A 19,364-nucleotide genomic window follows, 5' to 3' on the forward strand; every position below is an offset into this window, starting at 1 on the left:
GGTTTAATTAGGCTTTGTCCTAATTAACCATTGCTATTTGAACTCTTAGGATGCTTTCATCTATAAGTAACAGAATATTGTCTGAGTAGCTTAAATCTCTAATTATCTGGCATAACAGTATGGATGTAGGCAAATTATAGGTTGGTTAATTCAGCAGCTTGGCAATATCAGGGCTAGAGATTGGCTTGTCTGCAATGATTTTACCTATTTTCTCATGGTTTAATGATCATTTTTTTTTTTAGCTACAAGCATTGCATTTTAACATACCAACATCCAAGGAAGGAAGCAACAAGAATAGTTTTATCCTAAAATGTCTCTCTTTTTTATCCTGGTGGAAAATATTTCTCAGAAGGTTCTACCCCAGAAGATTTCCCTAAAGTTTCCCTTGATCAGGATTTGGTCATGTATTCTACCAAGGGAAGCCAGGTAGGTATCTGGCATTTTTAAGCTCTACAGTACAAGGTGGTCTCTGCTAGCAAAAAAAATAATAAAATAAATGTAGGATAATGGCTGTTGGAATAATCACAATAGCAGCTACTGATTTGGCTATACATGCTCTTCATACAATGTACTTCCCCTTCAAAGACTTTTAAAAGTGATCATACCTATATGAAATGTACTTACCTTCTCTTCAAGAGACACCATACCAAAGACACATCCAGTACCTAAAAACTAGAACTAAGCTAATGGAGATAAACAAGGCTGGAAGATATTATCTAAAAAAGTAATGTTGGTATATCAGAAGTTTAGATTTGCCTTCCATTTTTTTCTTATTCTGTTTTTGTTTAGTTTTTCTAAATCTCTTTCATGTCCTTCCAAAGCTTTGATGAACAATGGCTTTAAATAGGAAAACTAAGGCAGCATGACATACATTAATCATGACGTTTGAACAAGTGTTTTGCATTTTTAAGCTGAACTGTGAAATAGTGAGATGGATATTTATGAAATTCTAATGCAGTCTGATTTTTATGAAGACTTCAAAGGAAGGTTCTGTCTTTGCATATATATGTACATTATAACTGAGACATAGCTTTAATGGAAAGCTAACCTTTATACACATTAATTTATAGCTTGCTGTGTGATAGAAGTGAGAATCTCTCTTTGAATCTCAAATACTTTTGACAATGTTTCTCTAAAGAGCCCCTTCCAAAACCTGTATTTATTTCTAAGAGAAAATAAAAAATTAAAAATGTTTAATAAGATAATATTTCTTATAAGCACCATTTAATAATCTTAACTAAGCTCATATTCACTGATCACCAAAATAACCAATATTCTACATTATTTCTATAAAATATCCTAAGTAATCTTTACAATATACTGCATGTTAGAATGCAATTAATGAAAATGTAATGTCCGATTCTATCAGATAAGTAATATGCTTACAAAGATAAAGTAATTATTGCTTACATTTTATACCATGAGTCATGCTCATATAATTTAATTAAATATTACATGAATTAATGAAACATGAATGCAAAAGAGGGTTTTTTAATGCTTTGGAAATAATAAATAAAAATAAATGAATAAGGTGATGTCAGCAAAATGTCAGACTAAGAGGCCTCCAAGGCCTTGTTTCCACTTGGAAACAAAACGAACAAGCAAAAAACCCAACAGAAATTAGCTGTAGAAACCTGACAGGGGCTCTGGAAAACAGATAAAGTTCTACAGCAACCAAATGAATGTCCAATCAAGAAAAAACTATATTTAAAATGGTAGAATTTTTTTTACAATTTTTACTCTCAATTGCCCCACCCTCTCTAGGCGCAATACAGTCTTGGTCTGGAGGGGTGGAAGTCAAGTTCCCAATTCCCTGCTTTAAACTGAAGGGGACAGAGCAGACCTTATATGCAACCCTGTGGCCTATCTTGGGGCTGCCTGAAGGACCTGTCTCTGTCTTACCTAGCCTGGATATCAGACAGGGAAACACAACAGCCAGTAGTCATGAAATCTCCAGCAAAACTATTAACCCACAGATATATGGGACAAGAGATTAGGTGGAGATATGTAATGGGCCATTTAAAGTTCCAAGGAGAAGCTGAGTGAGGCAAAACCTTTTGGGAAATTAAGGCATTCTAAACTGGGTGTGTAAAAGGGAAAACTGGAAAAACCCACACACTGACCCAGGCAAGAGGCATACTCAGAAAAGCCCTGAAAAGACCTTAAGTTTTCATCTTGGGCTGATCCTTGGGCTCAGAACTTGTCCAGCTAATGAGAGAAGGATTGTCCCAACAGAGAGCCATTCTACAAAGACTGGAAGAATTGGATGTTTTTCTGAACCACAAAGTTTCATTTTTTAAAAAATGACATGGAATACACAGAAATAGGAAAACATGACTCATGATATTAGGTTTGGCAATGATTTCTTGGCTATAAAACCAAAACTTCAGGCAACAAAAGAAAAAATAGATAAATTTACTTTCATCGAAATTAAAAGTTTTGTGTGACATAAAACACTACCAACAGAATTAAAAGACAATCCACAGAATGGGAGAAAGTATTTGCAATTATATATTTGATGGGGTAATATTTGTAATATATAAATTCCTACAACAACAAGAAAAACTCAATTCAAAATGGGCAAAGGGATTAAATAGTCATTTCTCTAAAGATCATGGCCAATAAGCACATGGAAAGATTTACAATAGGCATAATCATTAGGGAAATGAAAATCAAAACCACAATAAGATACCACTTCATGCCCATTAGGATGGCTATTATAAAACAAACAAAACAGAAAATAACAAATGTTGGCAAAAATGCAGAGAAAGTGGAACCCTTGTGCATTGCTGGTAGGAATGTAAATGATGTAGCCATTGTGAAAATATTGTGGCTATTCTTCAGAAAATTACACATAGAAGTAGCATATGATCTAGCAATTCCACTTCTCGGTATGTACCCAGAAGAATTGAAGACAGAGGCTTGAAAAGATATTTATACATGCATGTTCATAAAGAACATTATTCACAGTAGTCAACAAGTGAAAGCAACCTGATCGTCCAATGATGGATAAGCAAAATGTTGTATAAACATAAAACAGAATACTATTCAAACTTAGATGAAATTCTGACACATGCTACAACATGATTGGTCCTTGAAGACATTATGCTCAGTGAAACAAGCTGGACACAAAAGGCAAAAATTTTGTATGATTCTACTTATGTGAGATACCTAGAATTGTCAAATTTAGAGAGTAGACGGGGAGGGGAAAGATGGTGGATGAGAAAAACCACCAGCCAGAGTGTCTCTGCCAGAAAGATAGATTTTAGAAGAAAGTGAAAAAAATAAAAAATAAAAATAAACAGGCAGACAAACATAGATCAGATGAGGATCAGAAGGAAGGGTGCCTAACACTATAGGGGACTGTACGGGAAGAAGTTGTGGAGGAGAACTGGAAGGAGAAAAGCCCCTGAGAGGTTTGGAGACCAGCGACAAGGGTAGGTGTAGTGGTTAAACTTCCCCTCCCTTGCATCTCGGACTGCTGGTGGGCTCCTGGGTGGTTGGAGAGGCTGGTTAACACCAGCTGAGAGATTGCTGCCACCAGTGAGCAATTGCAAAAATGGGTAAACAATCCACGTGCCCATCAATTCATGAGTGGATTAGCAAAATGTGGTATATGTATACTATGCAGTAGTACTCAACTGTGAAGAAGGATGAATTAAGGCCTTATATTTATTATTGCCTTTATTCTGCTTGCTTTTGTTTTATTTATTTATTTTTCTCTTCCTTTTCTTTTTCCTTAAGGTGGAAATTTATCTATTCCAATAAATAGCCAATTGATTGGCTATTTTTCTTCTTTTATTTTTTTCCTCATCTAGCCCAACATGTCAGTCTTTTCTTTTTTTTACTTCATTTATTAAATGTGGGCAATAAACATCCCTTCCTTATAATATTAATAGTATATCCACCTCCTACTTCTTAACATTCTGTATTTTTTATATGTTTATTTGTGTGTTTATCTTCCTTCTCATTTCTTAGTGTTAAGCCCCATGAGGGCAGGACTATATCTGTTAGGTTCACTATTTTATCCCAGACACTTAGAACAGAATTAGGAACTCAGCAAATATTTATTGAATGAAAGTTCACATAAGGTTCTCTTGTTTTCTAATGTAATCATTTAGTAATAGAATTTTCCCCATGAGCATGGCTTTTTCTGTGTTCCACACATTTTGATATATTGCATTTTCATTTTCATGAAGTTCAATGTAATTTTGATTTCCCTTAAGTCTTCCTCTTTGACCCATGGATTATTTAGAAGTATATTTTTTAGTTGTCAAGGTCCCTAGCTAGTTTTCTCCTGTATACCTTTCAGAATCTTTATACATTTTATAGATAATATGCATATGTTTATGTGTACTTAGAAATGACAAGGAAAATTATGTCTACATTATCTTATTATGGAACAGGAAATTACAGAAACTTCATGGAGTTTTCTGAGCATTAAATGAGTTTATATATATATATATATATATATATAATACTCAGAACAATTCTGACACACAGTATTAATTAAAATTTTATAGTACTTATTATAAAAATTGACAACCTGTAAAGTTTTGTTTTTTATCTTTATAAAAGTTATATATAAATCAATAAATATCAATGGGCATGGACTTTTATACTCTGAATGGACCATAAGAATTAGAGAATACATTTTGGTAAGGCTTTCAAAGAGCTTGAGATCTTCTTAAAGAGATAAGACTATGATGTTATAAAGCAATTTAAGATTATGTACAATCAAGCCACTAAAGTATGCTGTACAAAAGGTCAGTCTTTCTGTGATATGAATCTATGTTTATAGGAAGTCTGACTATTGGACAGCTGCTGTTAATGCTATTAATCTATCTTATCCAACTCTATCACTTGCACTAGGGAGTTATATTTGTTATGGTCATTGATTTCAAAGCATTTTATAGCCATTCATATTAATATAAAATACTGCAGTTACTGAAGTCTCACATTGAAAATATTATTGTACAGTGAAAGCCAATGGGTATGAATATTTCAGTATTTATTAAGGTTATTTCTAAATTTCAGCCCACCAATATAGAACAAAGAACACTCGATATGGAAGGGAATTTTGAAATAAGTATTAGTAATGCAATATGATCACTTAGAAGATGGAATCTAAGATGCATAATTAATACATTTTTATGCTAGAATCAATAACTAACAAGCCAATTCTTTGAGCATTGCATTAAAAGAAAGGGGGAAGAGGGCTAATAGAATTCTTCAGAGATATTATATTGTCATAATGCAAATAGGAGGAAGAATTCAAGGGCTAGAGTCACTAACAGTGTTGTCTTCAGTCATCGCTGCATTAATTAGTTGCATTAATTGCAAAAATAAGTGAACAAGCAAAATAAAAATGAATTTCCTTGGGAAGAACAAAGTATAAGTGAAAACTAGTAAAGCTGAAGCAGGGAACATATGTATACCTGGCAGATAATGAGTCAAAAAGACAACGTGTGCTCCAAAACGTAAAAACATGAAAAAGAGATCTCCATTGAAAATATAGCAAAGGATCAATGCTTCTTTGATCATACCACTCATCCTATCACTTCTCTGGTCAAGAAGGTCATCTACCAGAAGATCTGGACTGTGGATTTGACTATTGGGAATGATTGGGGTCCTGACATTTTCCACCCACACAGGGTATTAAAGATTAGATACCATGAGTTGATCTAATTAGACAGCAAAGCTGTTTTAATCTCACCTCACTCAGTTTAATAATAGTATAAAATGCTGCAAAAATCAATCAATTCTTATGAAGTTCATTGGTAATTCTAATACTGTCATTTGTGGTACCTAAATTCCATGTTTAGAAGAGGTAGTTCAGGCAGCCTGTAAGCTCCTAAAGCATGATAAATAACATCTTTTCCTGAACTTTACACCTCAAAATCTTCTAATTTTGTCTATTCCTAGGTTGAAGTTTAATCTACTGAAATCACAGTCAAAGTCAATTTATGCTGTGTTTTTAATGGTTCAATTTATGAACCAAATGGTATTATATTTTAGAATATCATTGTTTCGGGGAGTGTAAAAGGATGATAAAATTATAATGCACCTAGTTTACTCTTGATTATCTTTGTTTAAATGATCACTTTCATGAGTTGGGTAACATTCTAAGGAAGGAGATAGCCATTTTGCACTTCATCTACAGTTCATATTAAGAATAATTTGTTGTGATTTTGATATGTAACATGTGTTGGAATCCAGTGGGATCCAGCAATCTCACTACTAAGCATCTATCCAAAGGAAAAAAGGACATTCTATAATATAGACATATGCAGTCGAATGTTTATAGCAGCACAATTTACAATTGCAAAGGTGCAGAAACAACCCAAATGCCCATCAATACATGAGTGGATTAATAAAATGTGCTAAATATACACCATGGAATATTATTCCACTACAAAAAAACACTGGTGACCTAGCACCTCTTTTATTAACCTGGATAGAGATTGAGCCTATCCTTTGAAGTGAGGTATCACAAGGATGGAAAAACATGCGCCACATGTACTCACCATCAAATTGGTACTAATTGATCAACACTAACTTGCTCACATGGTAGTAATACTCATACTCACTGGGTGTCTGTCAGGTGGGGGGCTGGGGATGTGGTGGGTTATAATGGATGGGGTGGGTAAACTCACATCTAATGGACACGGCGCACACTGTATGGATAAAGGATACACTTGTGGCCCTGGCTTGAGTGAGTCAAATGCATTTCATGTAACCAAAATGTTTGTGCCCCCATAAGATCCTGAATTTTAAAAAATCAGAATTACAATAAAGTAGAATATCTATCATTGGAAAAAAATTAAAAAAATAAAAATAAAAATTAGAAAAGGACCTGAATAGACATTTCTTCAAACAAGTTCTACAAATAGCCAATTAACACATGAAAAGATGCTAAGCATCATTATTCATTAGGAAAATCTAAATGAAAACCACAATGAGATATCACTTCACATTCAAAAGCATGGACAATAACAAGTTTTGGTGAGGTGTGGACAAATTAGAGCTTTCATACATTTCTGGTGAGAATGTAAAATTATACAACCACTTTGGTAAACAATTTAGCAGTTCCTTAAAATAGTAAACATAAGGTTACTATATGCTCTAATAATTACAACCTCAGTGGTAATATATATTGAAGCAGATTGAAATGTGTATCCATACAAAACATCTACACATATATTATGGCAGTGTTATTCACAATAGCAAAAAAGCAGAAGCAACCCAATTGTCCATCAACTGATTAATGGATGAATAAAATGCAGTGTCTCCATTAATGAAATATTGTTTACCAATAAAAAATGAAAATGAAGTTCTGAAACATGCTAACATGAATGAATCATGAAAATATTATGCTAATTCAAAAAGGTAATTACAAAAGACCACTTTTTTGGAGAGGATATTGAAAATGTTCTAAAATTTGATTGTGGTAATGTTTGTACAAGTCTGTAAATATACTAAAAACCATTGAATTGTACACTTTACTTGGGTGAACTGAAAAGTCTATGAATTAGATCTCAGAGATGTTATTTTTAAAAATATCCATCTTATTATCTTTCCACAAAGAAATATTATATGCACATTGCACCAAACACAAAAAATAAAAATCTCAGTGTTTTCTCTCAAAAAAAAAAAAAAAAAGAAAAGAAAAGAATAGAAAAAGAAATAGAGAAATAGGTACAAACAAAAACATACAGAACGTGTGTTATGGAAAGAAACAATCAAAGTTATTGAGCTATTTAGTATACACGATAAAAACAGATGATTAGGATACACTATTAATATCTTTACTTAATATCTGGATATATTACCATAGTAACTGCCATGATTACATGGAGAAAAATATAGTTTGAACTGAGGTCAAAATACTTACTCTGGGAGTTTTTGTACCCAAGTGTTAGGATCCCTTCCCCTTTCACACCAAATCAGTACCCCTTTAAGATCCTGAAGGCTAAGTGAAAATCCCAGCTCATCATCAGAGATACGTACTAGACCCACAGGTTATAAGTTTCTAGGTTGTTTTGCCCAACTTTTGTCCTTGTGTATCTCTTGATCTTCTTCTATTACATACTTCTGCTTCATGCCCAACATCTAGGATTCTGGCTCCTAAACCCATTTCTCTTTCATTTTTAAACTCAGCTCAGTTTGGTTAATTTCTCACACAAGCTGCCATTTTAATTCATAAAATTTGGCCCAATATCCCTCCCAAGCTTTTGAGCATTACTGCTAACCCAGATCACTTATTTTCCACATATATGTACACATATGCACACACACACACACACACACACACACATATATATATATATATATATATGTATATTTTAAAGAAGTAGCAAAAGAATTCTAAATACATCTGTATATGAAAATGAAAGGTACTATGGGCTCAAGCTCACAATATACAGGGTGATTTTAAAATCTTTAAAGGTCAATACAGAAGGCAAACTTTTCTAAGATATATAAAAATCTATTGTAGATATAGCTATGGTATGAATGTCTCTCCAAAACACTTGCTGAAATCTCATTGCTATTTTAACATTATTAAGAGGTGGAGCCTTTAAGAAGTGATTACATCATGGGGGCTCCATCTGTTAGGTAGATAGTGAGGAACTTCAGGTCTCCTAGGGACAAAAGCGAGCACTTTGCCTTGGTGAAATTGCCCCACTTTAATTCTCTCCATACCTGGGGGAAGAAGGAATACCCTACGAATCTTCCAATCATAACTTGGCATGCCAGCTGCAAAAGAATGCAAAGGACTCTCTAGCCCAGAGGTCAACCGCATAGGTACCATAAAGTCGAGAAAGTGACCTATAACACACATACACAGTAAGGCCATGCAGCTCCCAACTATCCAACCAAGTGGTTTCATGGTGACATTTGAACCATGGGGAGGTCCCTATCCAGACACCATAAAATAAGATCCAGACCATAACCAAGGGGTCCAGTTGTCATCTGTGGTGTGTGTATCTCACTTAGTAAATCTATGTCTTGCACTTGCTTTATTTTGTAATCCTATCTTGCTCCCTCTCAATAAACTTCACCTCATGCTTGCCTTACTTTGGTGCATCTGGTCATTGTTTGGTCATGAGCTCACCAAAAACTGAGAACACAGAACGAGACTAAACCTGACACATCTTCATGAATGAATTAATGCTGTTTTCATGGGAGTGAGTTAGTTATTGCAGAAGTAACTTTGTTTTAAAATGAGCTCTCTCTCAAATAAATAAACAAATGAAATGAGCTCGCTCTCTCTCTATCTCTCACCCTTCTGCCTGTCTGTCATGAGATGATGCAGCAAGAAAGACCTCACCAGATATTGGCATCATGCTCTTGGACTTCCCAGCCTCCATAATGGTGAGCCAAATAAACTTCTTTCCTTTGTAAATTACCTAGTCTGTGGTATTCTGTTTTAGCAACACAGAGTGGACTAATACAAATATTACTATGAACAATCTTAGATTTTTATCATGTGTGTTCTCAAGCTCAATATGAACATCTTTGTAATTCTTACTCATCCTATTACTAGCCATTAAGAGACAAGTGTTTGTACATTTGCATCACCCAGTAAATGATTCTATATTTGAAAGCACATTTTCCAGAGAAATAGCTAATTGTTATTGGAAATAACTGCTATAGTAAGTCATTCTTTTTTTTTTTTTTTTTGAGACAGAGTCTCGCTTTGTTGCCCAGGCTAGAGTGAGTGCCATGGCATCAGCCTAGCTCACAGCAACCTCAAACTCCTGGGCTCAAGCGATCCTACTGCCTCAGCCTCCCGAGTAGCTGGGACTACAGGCATTCGCCACCATGCCCGGCTAATTTTTTCTATATATATTAGTTGGCCAATTAATTTTTCTATTTATAGTAGAGACGGGGTCTCGCTCTTGCTCAGGTTGGTTTCGAACTCCTGAACTCAAACGATCCGCCCGGCTCGGCCTCCCAGAGAGCTAGGATTACAGGCGTTAGCCACCGGGCCCGGCTGTAAGTCATTCTTTATAGCCAAAGTAACCCCCTTAGAATCAGTGTACCTGTATGTTTGAGAAAGTTGTTTGTTCTTTTCAAGTTCTAAATGTGTCTACACACACTCAAAATCTCCATGCCCACTGTTATAGAGCTTTAGTTATTTGGGAAGTCATTTATATATACCCAGTCCAAATCTACCTTTCTGCAATCATCATCCACTTATTCTAGTTCTGCTTTCTGTAACTATACAAACAAATCTAATGCCTCCTTTGCAGAACAGTAATTGAAATATTTGTGTCATTTCCATGTACTTTCCAATCTTCTTTGCCAAGGAAAACATCCTACAATTTCTTCACGTGTACCTCCTTTAATATGTATCTGGTCTGATGAGTAGGAGACATAAGTGTATGCTCACTGCTTTTGTTCCAAACAAACATTGCATGTTTTATTAATGCAGCCCAGGGCTAGCTCTCCCTGCCCCCGTCTTTATGTCATCAGTTGACTTCAACTGGGCAAGCTCATTAAATGAAATGATCTTTCCATTGGAATGACTATCAATATGGTCTGCTTTGCCCTGTAGGTGTAGAATTACTTTTGTAAACAAAATGCAAGCATTTCCATATATTTCCATTCAATTTTACCTTATGAAATTCATTCCAGTCTTAAGATTCTCATAGAATTTTGATTCCTTCATTTTATCCTTCCAAATATGATGGCGTCCCTATATTAAAAAGGCTTGGTCTTTAAATTTTCATTGAATTAGACTTCTTAAAATGGTGAGTGGAACAGAATCAAGGACAAAGTCCTTTGGAACATCAGTAGAAAAATCACTCCAGGTTGAAATTTATCTATTAATGAATGCTCTGTGGGAGTGCTTCTTAGCCTTGGCTGCAGGTTAGAATAACCTGGGGAGCTTTTAAAAGCAATTAATACCCATGAAAAGGACCCACTTCAGACCAATTAAATGAGAGTCTCTGGGGGTGGAACCGTGGCTTTAGCAATCCTTCTTTCAGGGCTCTCCAGATGATTCTAATGTGCAGCCTGGGTTGAGACAAACTTATCAAGCTACTTTTTGTTCAGTATTTTCTCCCTCCTTTTTTGAAAATATTATAAGGGCCAAGATTATTTCTTTTTCTTTTTCTTTGTATAAGCATGTTTAAAAACAATTTGACATGTCAAAAAAGGTAAATAGTTTAAAATATGTGCATAGTTCTTTTTTTTTCGTTTTTTTTTTTTTTTCCGCATATTATGGGGGTACAGATTTTAAGGTTTCAATAAATGCCCTTTACCCCCTCCCCCCATATAGTTATTTCTTTACATTTAGGAATGAATATTTACATAGATACAGTGAATACATAATTTACATAGATAAAGTGAATATTTACTTATTAATATAATCTTATAAATTGATTTGGGAAGTTTTTCCCTTCATAAGAAAAGACACTCTGCACAGATGTTCCTTCACTTACAATGGAGTTATGTCTCAATAAACCCATTGTAAGTTGAAAATATTATAAGGCAAAAATGTATTTAATACATCTAACCTACCAAACATCATAGCTTAGCCTAGCCTATCTTAAATGTGTTCAGAACACTTACTTCTGCCTACAGTTGGGTACAATCATATAACACAGAGCCTATTTTATAATAAAAAATTGAATATCTCATGTATTTAATTGAATAATGCACTGAAAGTCAAAAACAGAATGATTATATGGATATTCAAAGTATAGTGCCTACTGAATGTATGTCACTTTCAAGCCATTGTAAAGTCAAAAAACAAAAAGTGAAATCATTATAACTCTGGACCCATTTGTGTGTGTGTATACATAGGCACATAGTACCACGTATTAAATTATACATTATCACACTTGAAGGACAAAAACTATGACACTTTCTTTCATTCTTTATAGTCCTCAAAAGAGGTGAAAATGGAAAAATGGGACTGGCTATATAATAAATGATTGATAATTTGTGTGATGGGAATGACCATAACTATTACTGATGATGCAAATTTTACCTTTACTAAGTACTTACTACTTGTCATGAGCTGTATATGTGTGTGTATGTGTGTGTGTATACACACACACACACACGCACGCACACACACACACACACACACACACACACACATATATATATACTCAAAAGTTTAGGCAACTTTTCCAGCATCAAAGATAAATAGGATGAGGCCAGAATTTAAATGCAATGGTGTTAGACTTTCCTACATTCCTAACAACCAAACATCACTGTTTCTTGTCATTTAAAATATACAATGGTATATTGACATTCAGACACACACACATACACACACTGATTTAAGTAATAAAATTCATTCCTTATTGATCATATTAAATAAGAATCTAAAAATCCCTGCTTTGCTAATTTAAATCACTTCTTTTAAATGCCATAAATTGGATAAGAAGTTAATTCTAATCATTCTACTGCCTTGAGAAGTAATTCACTCAATAATCAAGAAATAGATGATTTATAACTATGAACACATAAAGCTATCAAAAATTATTTCAAATTAAGCATTTTCTCTGTATTTATTTTAGTTAAATCTTTTCATAACTATGGTTGATTTTGCTGACCTAATTAGGTAGGCAATGTACAATTTTTTTCTTTTATGATTCCATGTAAGTCCTTCCTGAAGTTACATGCTTGACCTGTGAAAACAATTCCCAGAGAAATAGAGAACATTGTTCAGCAGAACATACAAATATATGTACTAGACCTCCAAAACTACTCTATGAACATCAAAATCTAAATATTTTTAATCTTTCTGTTTAACTTAGTTTTAAACTTTGTATTTATATATTTTAGTGGCCTCAGCTTTGCAAAAGTTTTAAGAACGTTACCAAAAAAGTAAAAATGGTTACCTATTTGTTAATTTTATTGTAGACTTATAATTACAGTTGAAAATAACCACATGATATTCATCTGGGTTTTTTTTTGTATTGAACAATTTTGCATTTTCTAGCATACTGAGTCATATAACAGGTCTACAATAAGGCAAACATAAAAGCGTCTTTCCATATTTGAATTTGACAGACATTCCCTTTTTTTCTATTGTGTGTAAATTTTAGCAAAATAAGAATATTTTCAATATTAGTATGTTTTCTGCAATGTAAAATCTTCACCTATATGTAGTTTCTTTGGTTTTTACTTACAGTCCTAATTGACTAAAATGCTTAACATTTTGAAGGAAAAGAATATATACTGTGGCATCTCCAAGGATTTGTGTAGTGTGTAGATTTCAATAATCTGCTTGAGTTCTACTTTTTTGACCATATTCTGGATTGGATTCCTTTTCTTTGGATCCTTGCTTCCCCTAGCTCCCCACCCTAACTAAGACTTATAAGAAGAAACAGATATTTAATATATGTTTCAAAGCTGCCAGTGATAAAAGCAATGGAGAAGGTTCATTGTAGATATAAGTACATTGTTGACAATAAGACATCCTGATTTATATGAGCTGTAAGAATAGACTTGTAGCAATGAAAAATTATTCACTGTCACCTTGGCCATCTGCTACATTTTCTAGGCTTCCTCCTAAACTCTACTTAATTCAAAACACAGAGAATCCCTGGTCAATCTTTCTCTGCTTTCTTCAAAATCCCATAACCTGACACTTGATATTTAGCTGCATTCATTGGCTAGCACTTTACCAAACTTGACTGCCTCCTTATCAGAATTCTTCAAACAGATAAGTGAAAATGTGAATCCATAGAAAATCATGAGGTCTTACCCTTCTCTTTTAAATGATCTCAAAATCATATGAGTAAATCCTAAATCACTGACCATTTAATGTTGAAATTTCAATCATCCATTGATTTGTCCTCTATTACTTCTAATTATTAGGTCATTAAACATGAAATGTCTGATTTTGAATCAATTTTAGTTTATTATATCTCAAACAAGAAGCAGTACAATTAATCAAAATATGGGCCTAAACTATCAACACAGTTTTGCCATCTTAATAGTGGCTGGTTTGTGCCACAGCGAAAAAGACTGGAGAGCAAGTGGCCATGACATCACCAAAGGCATTTTCTACAGCTTGTTGAGAATTGAATATTTTTCCTTTCACAAAGTGGTCAAAAGCCTGGAAGAAGTGGTAATCAGTTGGTGCAAGGTCTGATGAATATGGTGGATGACAGAGAGTTTCCAATTTGATGCTCACTTAATTCATGAGGTAGTCATCTATCCAACTTCTTTACTTTGCCCATTTGTTTCAAATGGTCCAATATTGTTGGAATAGTAATGTCAAAACTTGCCGGTAATTCACACATAGGTTGAGATGGATTCGCATCCACTGCAGCTGTCAGTCAGCTCATCATTATCCACTTTGGTCTCAGGTCACGACGTGGATTATTTTCAAGATTAAAATCACCAGAACAGAACTTCTCAATCCATCGATGTACACTGCATTCATTAGCCACATCCTTCCCAAACACTTCATTGATATTTTGAGCTGTCCGCACTGCATTGGTTCCCATGATGGAACTCATATCCAAAAATAGCATGAATTTTTGACTTATCGATGGTTTCACAAAAATTGCTATAAAAAAATCGAAAGATAATCACAAGCAAAAATCTGCATTTGAAAGAATGAGGTTGTACCTTCACAAAAGAAAAAAAAAAACAAAACAAAACAAGAAGTGTCAAAGTGAAATGTCAGAGATACCAACTGTCAAACTGAGTACTTAAGGAAACCAGACATTTCGTACTTAATGGCCTATAAAAACTTTTCCTGAAATACAAATATGCATGGTATACAAACTCCTTCCACTCCTAAGTAACAATAAATCTCATTTTTATTCTTTATTTGAAGCCTACATAATGAGCTATTTTTTTGACAGAGGTGTAGGAAGTAAAAGCAGCTAGAAGTAAGTAGGATGCCAAAATGTGAACACCAAAACAAAATGTACTTGGTGATACTTTCTGTGATACTCTTAGTCATTATTATTTTCACACATTGTGTTAATATAATGTGCACAAAGTAATTTTTCATGATTTTGTTAAATTTGTGTATGGTTTGTGATACTTCTTTGCTACAGATAAGTAAGCTTGTGAAGGCTTTGTTTAGGACCATATTATTATGCTGTACGATACAAAAGCTTGCTTTTTATAAATGAATTTGTGAAAACAGTCCTCCATAATCCCTGTGTCTCAGTTTATTGTAATAATCTTGGCCTTTTCACCTTCATTGTGAATTCCAAGATTAAACACTCAGCATAACAACAAAAAATAACTTCAGTACTTTCACAGGAAAAACCCTCAACATATCCAACATGTAACCAATAACTAATATTAGGTATTTGTATAAGACCTTCAGAGCCAAATAAAGTGCTATGGTACAGGTATTAAGGTATACATCCATGCCAAAAAAATAAAAGCACAAGAATATTTTAATAAACAGCTGTATTTGTGCTATTGTGTATAATGCAATCAGGCTATACATTGTTTTCGCCTTTTAGGAGCTTATTCTAAAAGGAATTTTTGACCTACATGCAATAGCACAATGTATTAAGTTTAACTTTCATTACCCAATGCAGAGGAGTATCAAACATAGATGAGTAAAAAAAAGTCCTTTTGGCTCCTATGGTGTTATCTCTGAAGTTGCAGTACCATATATGGTTGGCTGCTGTTAGATACTTATTAATTGACTTTTTGTGGCAAAACTATGAGTAAATGCAGGAAGAGCCTACATCATTTTTTCTGCATGGATTAGGAATTATATGCATCAGTAGTATTTTAACTTTCTCTCTCATTATAAGCATATTCTTGCCCCTAGATGCAGCAGGGTATATAAAAGAAAGCAGATCTCAAAGCACTTGTCCCCTATGACAGAGCCCATATCAGTGCTTCCTGGTTCTTAGCACCTATATCTCATATGTGCTAAACTCTGAACTTCATCTCTGAGATCTGCTAAGTCTATTCAGACTTTGATGATTCTCTGAGCTCAAATATGGCCACTATGTGCCTGAGTTTTCTAGCTTCACTTCTCTGTGAGTAAGGAAGGAAATGGTACTAATTTGTATTGGCAACTTCAGATATGCAAATCCTTTTCTCATATTTTGTCTTATTTTATACTCACAACCACACTGTAAGAAATAGATTTTTTTTTCATTTTAGAGATAGAGGAACTGAAATTTAGAGAAATAAAGTCATTTGCCAAGGTCATTCTACTATGTCAGTGGTGCAGTAATTCAATCTCATCTACCTAACTCCAGAACGAAATTCAATTCATTGCAAACTAAATATGAAATACCTTTTTAACCTTTATAATCCAGCTGACATCTTTATACTAAACAATTATATTCAAAATATCTCTGCTTCCACCCACATCTCAATGGAAAGAAGATTGTATTTAAGTTTGAGAGACAAAAGTCTCAATTCCTTTGTGACTTTAGAGAGATAATTGACCTATTCTGGGTTCCTGTTTAATTACCTCTAAAGTGGGACCAGTTTATTGGCCCTAATTAACTTATTGGTATATTTCAAGGATAAAAACAGACAATGCATTGAAAATGCTTTGGAAATGGTAAAGCTCTACCCAAATGTAATCATTATGATGATTATAATCATCATCAGAAAGATGTTACACTGTTCTTCTCAGATCCAGGCAGATCTTTCTTATGTGAGCATCACAGCTCCAGGTTTATAATATCCAAAACACTGAGAACAGAGTACAAGAACGGTAGATAATCTCCCTTTTTTGGAACTTTGAATTTCTTCAGACTTTACTAAAAATCTTTAGCAGATAAATGTCTGAGAGTTCCTGACAACCTATTTTCTCCCACTGCATTTGGGGAGAAGAAGATTTACTGACATAGCAAACTGGACTCTTTTCAGGTGAGGCATTCCCCAAAGAAATGTCTTTGAAATTAGATTTTATAAGCAGTGGTCTATGACTTTTATTGAGCCTCTTTTTCCCCCTCTCTCCAATTTCCGCAGGTACATAGCCCATCCTGTGCAGTATTCTACATCTTCTCTAATAAAGAGTTAGTTCCTGATTCTTTCTGTTCCCTAGCTTTCTGACTAGATCATAAACACATGTGCAGAAAGGGCATAGTACCTCCTGAGGTATGTGTACCTATTGCTACTCATACTGTATTTTAAATTTTAAAGGACTTCTGGCATCTTTCTGATTAATATAGTGTGTCTACAGTGTAGTCAGTATTAATAAACTACTCTCAATATATCCACACCCCAAAAAGAAAATCACCATAAAACACTTATATTTGAGCCAATTGCTTCAGTTGCTCTTAGTGTACTCAAGGATCTGGGTATTCCTGTGAAATTTTCACAAATACATAGTATGAAAGAAATGTCTTTATTATACTTCATTTAACTGAACATCATATTATAAATACATATATCCTTGTGTATATATGTATTCCAGTGGTCGTAAGTATCCTAAAATATTAAGGGTAGAGTCTCCTACTTCTGTTCATCAAAAAGGATTATGATATATATTTTTATTGGTGTCTGTCACTGAATTTATTATTGTTGTAAGAGCTACTTTCTCTTGATTCTTTTCAATCTTATTTATTTATTTATTTATTTATTTTTCTATACAAGAGGTACATAACTTTGCATTTATTTGTAAGTAGGAAGTCTTCAGTCTTCTGATATTCAGAAATATCAGAATTTCTCCCTTGTTTATTAAACTAACCTTCTGTGGGCCTACCAATTGTCCAACAAGTCCATTATTCTGCTCAATGGCTGTTTTTCAGGAGAGAATAGTCATTTAATACAATTCAATATATTAATTGAGTTTCCAATGTGGAGACACTGTAGCAGACAGTTCAGCAGACTTACAAATTAGTGAAAGATGCACAAACCTTGTATTTACAAAGCTTAAGCTATAATAGTGGTAAATCGACAATGATTTATGGATATAAAACAAGATAGAAGAGCAAATTATTATAAGAGAAGATCTTTTAAATATACTCAGCTTCCTATAATAGTTATACAAATCAAATACCCATAAATTTATCTAAATACTTCTGTAAACAATTATGATTTTGTTATATTCAGTATGCATCACCTTCTCTTATATCACTTCTCTATATCACTTCTCTTCTTTTTACTTTTTTTCATATACAGTTTCTTATAGGATACCAATAGTATTTACCAATGTGGTATTCTGATTTTATAAATTTCAGCTATATCTTACTTCTACTTTGAACTTTCCAGGCTGAATATTATAAAATTTGCAGCATATTAATACATGGAAGGCAGTCAATCCATTTACTTATAGCTTCTTATTTATTACTACAACTATAAAATGATTCTGTTTTCAAATATAAAGTTACCATAATCACAAAGTACACAATTTAGAAATTAATGTCTGTATGAATATCAGTTATTTCTCTTCTTTGGCCATACCCATTTAAAAATTGCTTGAAAGTCTGGGTAAAAACAAACTCTGCCAATATTCTTGGTGAATAAAATATTATTTTAAAAGGATACCATTTCTTGTGATTATAAAGTACTGCAGGCACATTCCAAAAAATTTTGAAAAATATAGGAAAGCATAATGAAAAAAATAATATTCACAATTCTGCATCCAGAAATATTATTATTAAAACTTTGGCCTATGTTTTTCACCTTGTGCATGCGTGTGTATTAAAAAATGTGACTGTTTTGCTCATAGTCTTATATACTACTTTTTATTTTACATAATGCAAATTTTACTTTGTAATAAATAGTTAGCCCTCCATATCCACAAGTTCCACATCCATGGATTCAACCAATTATAAACTAAATATACAACAATAAAAATAATACAAATTAAAAAAATATATATAACAACTATTTACATAGAATTTACGTTGCACTAGGTATTATAACTAATCTAGAAATGTTTTAAAGTTTACAGGAGGATGTATGTGTGTAGGTTATATGCAAATACTATGCCATCTGATATAAGGGACTTGAACATCAGTGGATTTTAGTATCTGTAAGAGACCTTAGAACCAATTCCCTGTAGGTACCAAGGGACAACTGTATTCTTCAAAAACTAAAATTTAAAATTTGTCCAATGGTCTTTTGTGTGAATATACTTCAGTGTACAAAACTATTTTCCTACTATTTGACATTATTCTATTTTTTCTACTTTTTCCTCTTATAAATAGCATTACAATTAATATTCCTGTATATAACTGACCCATCACTGATTATTTCTTGAGCTTAAATTTTTTTATATGTGATTTATAGGTCATAGTGTATAGACAACTTTTGGATCCTTATGCATACTGCCAAACATCTCTCTAGATAAGTCATCTCAGCTTAGACTCCCACCAGCTCAAAAGCAGCAGATCCATCACAGTATACCCTACCCAGAGTAAGATGTTGTTTTCATTCTTGCCAAA

At 33.6% G+C, this 19,364-nt stretch overlaps 1 long non-coding RNA gene across 1 annotated transcript in view; it reads left to right on the forward strand.

Moving 5' to 3' along the window:
* The first annotated feature begins 246 nt into the window (after positions 1 to 246).
* The window catches only part of LOC142861009 (uncharacterized), a 67,561-nt gene continuing 48,443 nt past the window's right edge, over positions 247 to 19,364 (forward strand). Inside the window, exons 1-2 of the long non-coding RNA XR_012915960.1 lie at positions 247 to 426; positions 9,308 to 9,375. This is a non-coding gene — a long non-coding RNA (uncharacterized LOC142861009). The remainder of the gene's footprint in view (positions 427 to 9,307; positions 9,376 to 19,364) is intronic.

Source organism: Microcebus murinus, chromosome X, assembly GCF_040939455.1.
Source record: "Microcebus murinus isolate Inina chromosome X, M.murinus_Inina_mat1.0, whole genome shotgun sequence".
Lineage (NCBI taxonomy): Eukaryota > Metazoa > Chordata > Mammalia > Primates > Cheirogaleidae > Microcebus > Microcebus murinus.